Here is a 10321-nt window from a genome sequence, read left to right on the forward strand (position 1 = left end):
CCCCCCATGCTATTTGATATTAATATTATTAAGTTAAAAGAGTTTTCATTTCTCTTCTATAGTTTGAATTGTAGTACAAAAGGCCTCCTTCTTTTTTTCTAATTTACTGTATGTGGGGCTTCCCGGGTCGTGCTAGTGGTAAAGAATCTGCCTACCAATGCGGGAGATGCAAGAGACGTAGGTTAGATCCTTGGGTTGGGAAGATAACCTGGAGTAGGAAATCCAGGTAATGGGGTAGTATGGAGTAGTAATGGAGTAGGCAACCCACTTCAGTATTCTTGCCTGGAAAATTCCATGGGCAGAGGAGCCTGGCAGGCTAATGTCCATGGGCCCCAATGAGCTGGTCACGACCAAGCGACTGAGCACATACACATTGGCTAACAAAAGAATTGGGGTGGTTTTGGAAAACAGGTAGGTGGGACTGTAGAAACTCCTTATCTTGTGATATCATGAAATAAATGTGGAACTTTAAATCCGTGGGTTGGGGAGCAGGAACTGAGCCTGACATACTCAGACTCCCCTCTCATGACTGGAGCAATTGTCCAGAATGTTGGTACCAAAGAATATAGTTTTAAAAGCAACCACTGGGAATTCTTTTGATAGAACATACATAAAGCTACTAGTTTTGGTGACGTTGTTCAAGATTTTACAATTACTAAAATGAGGATGATGGTAATAATAATGATTATCCTTGGAAGTCCCATGTCATGAAAGTTTCCATTACAGCTCCTCAGGAGTGTGTTCTCTAGGAACAGGGGTTTCTAAAGGAGGTAAAAGCAATTGTTGCAATAGACTCTTAACTGGTTACTACAGAGGCTTTTCTCTGTGGGTCTCCACAGAACACTGCAGATGGAGTGGTCATTCTAACAGGTGATATGATCAAGACAGCTCCACCAGCCCCCATCTCATTAGTACCAGGGCAGAAAAGAATAGTTCTTCTGTTGCATGAACTGCAAAGCCCTTTTAAAAATGCACATCATTTTGTCAACACTCATGTGAATTAAATATTTTAATGACCCTGATGAAACTGGAACACTTGACATTGAAATTAAAAAAAAAAACAATTAAACAAGGGTCACTAAAGGTAGGGGGAAATGGAGAAATTACTTTATAGCCTGAAAGATCTCTATGTTCTAAGGAGTTTTCTACTTTACTTCTCAGCCTTTTGGCCAAGATCAAGTGCAATATCTGTTCTAGTTTTCTGATCCATGGAGTATCCAAAGCTTGCCCACTCAAAGTACGCATACCCTCTTTATTTTCAAAAGCATTTTAAGTTAAAAACTTTATTAAAATCCATTTCTATAAAAATGCATATATATTATAATAGAATCAGTACTGGAAGAATGTATGTCCTGAATGTCAAAAAGATTGGCTAGTGTAGTGGGGAGTAGGGTATCACAGTTCAGTGTTGTTTTCTCTGTTTGCAAATGGATAGTATTTGTATGGTGAGAAGAAAACAGTCTTTGAAAAAGCTATGCCCTGGATGGAAAAGGAAAAGAAGGGCTATATTGTTGGTTTTCATTTGTTTCGTCCTGGTTTGCTTGAAATGTGTGATTATCCTTGAAAGTCTAAGCGTTTCTCTTCTACACAGGGTAGTAGGGCCAATGTCAAGGTGTTCTGAGTATTAAAAAATGGCAGGTATTAAACTATCTCCCTTTACTTCCTCCATAGTATTTTTCATATATTTTAGGTACTTTTCTCCCTTCAGGAGGAACAATGACTTGGCCATCTTACCAAATGTGCCTTTATTGCAGAAAAGCTTATATATCACCCTACACTTTATACATAAGGCTATCCCCAATGTTGGAGGAACATGGTTCTATGTGAAATTATTCTTTCATTATTGGGTGGGAACTCATGTTGTTGGACTATCATTTCTCATATTTGGCTATAATTTGCTTCTTTGATCTTTTTACCCTCTTGATCCTTGTCCTGCAACTCACTACACAGAAAAACACTGGGTGTGCTCTCTCTTTTACTCCTTGTTTTATATTAACCAGTTGTAGATCTAAATATATGGAAGAAGCTCACAAAGACTATAGTGTTCTAGCCCTAGAAATTCTAGCTTGAATGTCACCTGAGTTAAAGGACTGTCCTTCCCCTGCTACCTTTGTCTAGCATGCAGTGATTGAGAATATTGTATTAGAGAATTCATAAAATCCTAATACACAAAAACAGAAGATAAATGTCATTTTCTTTAAATCCTATCACTGTCAATGAAAAAGAGTCTCAAGGCTTTATATCTTGAATTCCTTTTGATATAATGTCATCACTTATCCCCATTCATGCTTTATCTTTTTTTCATGCATTTATTCATTCAATAAATATTTATCAGCCACATATGCCAGGTGCAAGACCGAGTGCTAGGTGCTTTGGTGTATGAAACAATAAATCAGACATGGGAGTCTAACACCTACATTAAAAAATAAAAAAATCAAACATCCACTTACTTGGTATATATGGAACCAGTATCTAGACAATTGATTTTTGTTCTTGTTATTTGATTTGTTATTTGTTGACTCCACCTAGTTCCTTGATGCTATGTAGACAGCTAGTAAAGGTATAATTCCTGGAAGCATTTTCTCTAGGACAGAACTCAAAGAGGATATATATATATATATATATATATATATATATATATATATAAGCACAGTCAGATGGGAAGAGGAGAGAATAAAGGGGGGAAAGAAGATGAATTTTATTTTTTATATTAATTTTACAAGAAGTATCCCATGTTTTATCACCCACATACCACGGTGATAGATGATCTTTAAAATCCATTGGTGGTAAGATTGATACTGGACTGATCATGAAAGATACTCATGGAAACAACACATCGCTTTTTAAATTTTAGGAAATAGCCTCTATAATATCTAGTGGCAAACACTTTGAGGTCAATGTACAATATATTATATGAGATTTACCTCTAATCCATTTTAAAGAGAGAAGATCACCTTTAATCCCGGGGCGAGGTACTGAAGGAGAATTCTCATCATTGCCTTCTAAGAGCGACTTACTTTGCTTTCTCTTAGAGTTATGAGCCAGTTACATTTGCTCTTCTCCTTAACAAAAGATTGTATCCCTAGTCCTGGCTATATCTACACTTTATCCATTCCCACATAGACAATGCCAATCCCCTCAATTAAAGTCCTGGAATGGAATGGAAGAGTCAGTGAAGAAAACATTGTATCTACTGCAAGAAAATCCACAATATTCATGAAATTTAGGTGAACTTATTCTTATGGATATAGAATAGTCATTCTTTTTAGATGTCTGATGGCATTAGCACACACATGGTGCTAAGATAAGGATTGGTCATTAGAGGAAAGAGGAGCAATGAAGTACAGTAGAGAGTTTTCCTTGTTTGGCCTCCAACCTCCTTTTCCTTAAGGACGTATGCCAGGTTCCAAGGGAAGAAGAGACTAAAAAGCAAAAATAAGTGTTTTCATAAGACACTACAGACCCTGAGGTGGGACTTCTTTGTACTGTATGCCTGTGGTCACCAGAAACTGATTTGAGAGAAACCCCTTCAAGCACTCCTTGAATTTGTGGGTAGGTGATACACACAAGAGTAGAAAATTGAGCCTCTGAATCCACCCAGACTTGGGTCTGAATTGAAGCTCCTGGTTGTCACTTGACAGCTGTGTCTTGAGTACGTGTTACTCCGCCTCCATCTTGTCCTCGTAAGAAGTGGGCTCTTAGTCACGGGTCATAGATGACTGTGAGGATTGTGTCTGTGGGGTAGAATGTTTTCTTTCTTTTTTCCTTATCTTCAAATATGTGATGACAAAAATGATTTCACCTCAAGTGTTAGCTCTTTTTTTTTTTTTAACAACTAGTTCTTCTGAAACTTTTAGTTTAGAACCAAAATACAAACTGATGTGAAGGAAATTGGGTGATTTATAGTACACCGAGTCCCAGCATTATGAATGAATTTTATTCCAAAGGTTCATTTGTATGTAAGTCATCTACCACATTACAGGCACTGAACAGATGCTAATTGCTGGCTGCCTTCCAGTTCTAAATGGCATCTGGCATTTTAGCAGCTCCTCATGCAGCTTTGTCCATTCTCCTGCTGCCCGTGAAGACAGTGAGTAAAGCAAAGGCTCACCTCTACTGAAATTAAAACTTGGGTTTTATAAGGATTCTTAATAATTTCCTACCCAGTGAAATATATTGCAAAAAAATTGAAAAAAAAAAAACACAACTACTCCTTATATCTATTCTTTAGCAAATAGTTTTATTCATGTTCAAAGTATTGTTTCAAAGAAACTGGAAGAAAATTCTTCCATCTCAGACTGTCCTCCTCATGAAGACACTTGGATCTCCATCAAATTAAAACTAGGCAATTCACAGGTACTGATTTTTTCCTTCAAATAATCATTCCTTCTCCTCCATCTATGTCTTCTACCAGTGAAGAATACAGTAAGGCAGAAAATGTCAGGATTTGAGGGAGAGAATTTGTGAGGTATGATCCTCAATGGTAAGCAGTGAAAGCAAATACAAAAAAAAGATATATGTAGAAGCATTGCATTTTTGGAGATTAGACAGAACATGTCATGTACGCTATAGAGATAGAAAGGTTTCCAGCTCAATAAAATAGATTCCTTCTACCTGGATATCTTATAGAAACTAGGAAATGGGTTGGGAGCCTTGCCCATCACTCCATTTTAGACTGCAAACAGGAGTCCAGTTCAATTCAGTTCAGTTGCTCAGTCGTGTCTGACTCTTTGCGACCCTATGAACCACAGCATGCCAGGCCTCCCTGTCCGTCACTAACTCCCAGAGCTTACTCAAACTCATGTCCTTCGAGGCGGTGATGCCATCCAGCCATCTCATCCTCTGTCGTCCCCTTCTCCTCCTGCCCCCAATCCCTCCCAGCATCAGGGTCTTTTCCAATGAGTCAACTCTTCGCATGAGGTGGCCAAAGTATTGGAGTTTCAGCTTCAGCATCAGTCCTTCCAATGAACACCCAGGACTGACCTCCTTTACGATGGACTGGTTGGATTTCCTTGCAGTCCAAGGGACTCTCAAGAGTCTTCTCCAACACCACAGTTCAAAAGCATCAACTTTTTGGTGCTTAGCTTTCTTCACAGTCCAACTCTCACATCCATACATAACCACTGGAAAATCCATAGCCTTGACTAGACTGACCTTTGTTGGCAAAGTAATGTCTCTGCTTTTTAATATGCTATCTAGGTTGGTCATAACTTTCCTTCCAAGGAGTAGGCGTCTTTTAATTTCATGGCTGCAATCACCAAACAGGAGTCCAGCCTTAGACAAATAAGTAGCAGAGTTAAGAGAAATTCTCACATAATTGGCAAATACCAAGTCTGGAGACACCTTACTTCATCGAAAGCTGATTCAAGTGAATTAAGAAAATATTGTGCATATACAAACTACAGAAAAAGAAAAGAAACTATAAGAAGTACAAAAATATGCTTTTTAAGATGACATATTATAATTGAAAAGAAAATCTGAAAACTAAATATTCAGTAAAATACACTGAGGAAAAAAAGGAAAAAGTCACACAGGAAAACTGGGCTGAAATAAAAGAGTAGCAGAATGGGATAAAAATGAAGTTAGGTAAGCTACAAAAAAAGCAAAAATACCAAAATTATAGTAGCAGAATTACAGACCATATTGAAGGCAGATGGAGGCAGAAAAGATGAGAATGTGGAAAATCAAATTAAAATGGTGGAGGAAAAACCTGAGAAAACAAAGACATGAAAATAGAGAGGGCAAGATGGCCACATGAGACTAGGAAAGAGAGTCACCTGCCAGTGTCTGGATAATTGCTATACCTGAAAAGGAAGTTGAAAAATGCAACTAAATCAGTGATGGCATATTTAAGAGAAGAGACCTTCTCTGAGCCAATGACCTGGGGATGCAAATGGAAAGAGTTCAGTGTATGCTAAGCAAAATCAGAGAGTCATATGTATAGACACATCCTGGCAGAAACATGAATTTCAAGTTTAAAGAAAAACATTCTACAAACATATAGACAGACAGAAAAGTTTCTTCCCACAAGAACAGAGAGAGAATAGCTTCTTTTTAACAACACAATATTTCTCTTGTAATAGGACACTGATCTATAAAATATAAGCCATATGCTACTAAGAAAATTTGATCATGATTAAAAGTCCAGGTTCTAGAGTTAGTGAAATTAAATGCTATACAAAAGAGGATTCATGAGTCAAATGCTTATTTCACCCTAAAGCAATATATATTCCTAAAGGAAATATGTATGTATTCCTGTTTTGATATTATAACACATGCAAATAATTTTAGAATACACCCTAGGGGCCCTCATGCTGCTAAGCTGTACCATACTTAACTTTAATTAAAATCTCATTTTTCTTCCTCCCTCATCTGTGTTTCAAAGGTGACTTTGTTATATCTTTTTATTGAGCCCAAATAATCTTGACCATCTCCTCACATAAACAGAAAGCAAAGGTCTCTCTTAAGAGTTCCCTAGGGACTTTTTCACTGAGTTTCAGTAAATGGTCTCAATAAATTTGGAGACCATGAATGTCTCCAAGATGTTTATTGTTTTTCCTTATGTTCATGACCCTTAAAGAGAGTGTGTTGAATCTTGTCTACTTACTCTTCACAGCTCCTACTTTTCCCCAAATCAGGTGACTTTTTTGGCTCATCATCAAACTATACTGGCTCAATTTATGGTTTGCTTTCTCCATCTCCTAGTTTATCGGTGGGCAACACTTTAACTAAACTCCATTAACAGACTCAGTGAATAGCTTGCACTATACCAGGGTTAATGAGAGAGTCACTGTCTCTTTAGAGTCCTGGTTTTCAGTGTGGTTTCATCCAACTAGACTGTTTTCTTTGGGAGAGAATATGGTGTTCAGATTCCTTCCCCCGTATGACGTTGTGGGCTGAAGATGGCCTTCCCTTGGATTAATGCACTGCAGTAGGAGGAAAAAAATAATTAGCTGCACAGCATATGTCCTTAATGGTTTGATAAAGGACCATAAGGGGCATCATGAAGAAGATGAGTGTGGAAAGGATTCCTTTTTATTAAGCTTAGCAGGGGAAGAGGTTTAAGATACTCATTTCCATAGATAAACAAACAAGCCGAAGGAAAGGAACATCTGCTGGGAAGGGCTCCTCCAACATGTAGCAGATGTGTTTCAATAACAAAGCATATCCTGGAAGCATTTTAGGATTTAATTATTTAGCTGTTTTATTGAACTGTGGAGCAAGGGAGTGGGCATGGATTGAGGAAGCATATTGTAAATTTACAGAGCCTGGAAATTCAATTCCGAATGTAGTTTAAGCCTCCACATGCTGAAGTTTCTTCCAGAACATATGCTGACTGCTTTCTGATACACAGACTCCAACTGCAGCCACCATTCTACATGCATGGTGGCAATCACTCTGAATTCTCCTCTCCTCTCCATCACCCCCATACTCCCATCTCTCCCGTGCATTTTTGCAACAACTTCCCATCTCCTTTCACTGCCTTTGGTTTTACCCTGTTCAAAACTATCGTCCACTGCCCACTCTTTCTAAAATGCAAATCTGATTATTGGATCTGTAAAACAAAAAGGGAGTGATGTGACATGAGAGCTTAGGAAGGATTAATCCAAAGGAAAAGAAAATTGATCAGGAGCAGGAGGAAGGAGGAGAATAAAATAACAGCAGTGGAAACTGTCTGTAAAGTATCAAAAGGTTCAGACAGAACAGTTCGGAATCCTGTACAATATACACAGCCAGACTCCAGCTCTCCTGGGCAATACCTTCTCCTAGGAATGATACAGGTTTTACAGGGGAATGTCAGTAAAGAAGAAGATGCCAGTCTATGTGCAGTTTTTTGAAATGCTAGACAAGTGAAGGAAAAGCAGTCTTATCACAACTGCCCAACAGAGATGAGAGCAACCTCATCCACCTGAATTCCTTCCTGTGGTCTTCCTTGCCCATGTTATAGAAGTCCAAGAATTTCAGTGTGATATACCAGAACTGCCAGTTTTCTCTCTAGACTCTTCTTCCAAACTCCTACTGTGTACTTTGCACTCTGGCAAGTATTTGCATTTCTCCAAATATCTACCACCTCTATAATTTTACCTGTCTTCTCTCTTCTTAAGATTCTATATAATTTCTTGACTAGATAGTAAATTCCTACCAATCCTCTAAATGTTAATTTAGATCTCTTTTCCCCTATGACGCCTTTCCTGCTCACCTTTACACTAACTCTTTGTCAGGGATAGCCCCCACAATCAACTGTCATGAAGTCTGGCACTCCAGTCTATGTTTAGCAGTTATCAATTCATATGGAATTCTCCAGGCAAGAATACTTGGAGTGGCTTGCCATGCCCTACTCCAGGGAATCTTCCTGACCCAGGGATTGAACCTGGCTCTCCTGCATTGCAGGCAGATTCTTTACCATCTAAGCCACCAAGGAAGCCCACAAAAATAGAATATAAATTTTTGAGGTATAATGTGCTCAGTTTATGTGCATTGAATGAATGAGTGGCCTGGTCAGGATTGCAAAGTCCAGTGTAAACTGAATTATATGTATGTAGTAGGATGGGGAGGTGAGGCAATGTGGAGACATACCTTCCCCTCTAACTTGGAGAATAAGTGTGACCCAGAAACAATCTTGGCTGGGGACTAGGACATTGGCACAAAGCGACTACTGCTTTTAATTTAATTTATTTTATTTTATTTGCAGTCAATACTTTATTTATGATGCTTTTAATCACAAGTATCAGAAAATCCATCTTATCTAAATTAAGCAAAAATATCCAGAGTTACTTTAGTTTTAAAGAGCCCTTAATCATGGACTCATGGTAAAAGATTAGAATTCAGTTTCTCCCATCTCTTGGTTGCATTTTCTTTCATGTTGGTTTTATGCCCAACCTCCCTGCAGAAGCCCAAGGCAGTTCCAAGTATACAGCAGCCTACTATTGGCCAGTCCAGGAGAGGAGAGAGCCCTCTTCTCATCTGGAAGTGCCACATTAGGTTTACTCTGACAACACCAGGATCCCCCTACCCATAGGTAAAGCAAGATACCATTGCCATATACATATATTACCAGGTGAATATATACATACATATCTGTATGTGTATAATTATCACGTGTTTTAAGATTTTTATTTTACATAAGTTCACAGAAAGAACTCTGGACTGCTTTAATAGAACATGTCATTAGTTTTATCTTTTCTTCTAAGAAATCTCTTCACTTCTCATGTCTTCTGTTTCCTCATCTTTTAAACCTAGAAATCTTTAGCATTCCTTCCTACTCTACAGTTCTCTGGAATGACATTATGATTCTAGGGCAAAGGCAGGTCTAATCCCAAGTGAACTGAGAGACAGGTAACTCTTGAAATAGACTGAATCACACACTTATGTTTTTGGCTCATTGTGGCAGATTTTATATTTTCAGAGCCCTAAGAACAAAATTAAAATAACAGCAACCGTGTATCAGAGCTTATTATCTGCCAGCCTCAGTACTTAGCTCTTCATATGTTATCTCATTTGTCCTCACTCAACTCAATGAGAAAAGCATCATTACCCCCATTTTATAGATAAGGAAGCTAATATCAGTCACTCAGCTAACATTAATTGAATGCTTACTACATGCCAGATCTTATTCTAGGTACTGAGAAAATAGGGATGAACAAGACAGTGTAGGTCAGCCCTCACAAAATTTATATTCTCTGAAACTGAAGCTATTAGGAGTTTGCCCAGCTCTGGTTCATTCACCACTCAAGGGCAAGTCCAGCTTCTAGAGTGATGTAGAAGTCTATGGAATGCTGCTACCTCTTCATGGCTCTACCTCTGAGTTTGCAGAACTGTATCTGTAGTGGGCTTGTGGTCAGTGTTGGGCAGTAGGGCCAGAAGTCAGGAAGACCTGGACACGGGGTAAGGAAAAGTGAGGACACATTGGAACCTGCCAGCACCTTTCCATCTGTCCCCCAGCCCCTCTAACCAATGATGACCTAAGGACAGTAAGTACTGCTTCACTCGCATCTATCAAATCTCATGCAAAATGTTCTGATGGCTCCATAAAGGAAGGGAATCCTGAGAGATCCAGTTCCAGCCTAGCCAAACTGACAACACAAGAGCAGCACGGAGGGCATGGGGAGGCTTGGAAGGTGGTGAGTTAAGAGAGACAGACAATGAACGGTTTTTAAAAGTTAGAATTAAAATGTCAGATGCCAACATGTGGTTGACGATTACAGGGTGATGCTGTGCTACAGAGTCACTGGTGGCTACTTTACCTGGGGGTCAGGAAACTTTTCAGGGTTGGTAAGTGGAAAAGCAGAGATGCCAACCCAGGCAATGTGGCTCTGGAACC

The 10321-nt window shown here is 38.8% G+C and overlaps 1 pseudogene; it reads left to right on the forward strand.

Annotated features, from left to right (window-relative positions):
- The first annotated feature begins 1149 nt into the window (after positions 1–1149).
- LOC133042930 (U2 spliceosomal RNA) lies at positions 1150–1287 on the forward strand (annotated as a pseudogene).
- Positions 1288–10321: the final 9034 nt, after the last annotated feature.

This window comes from Dama dama, chromosome 21, assembly GCF_033118175.1.
Source record: "Dama dama isolate Ldn47 chromosome 21, ASM3311817v1, whole genome shotgun sequence".
In the NCBI taxonomy this organism is placed as follows: domain Eukaryota; kingdom Metazoa; phylum Chordata; class Mammalia; order Artiodactyla; family Cervidae; genus Dama; species Dama dama.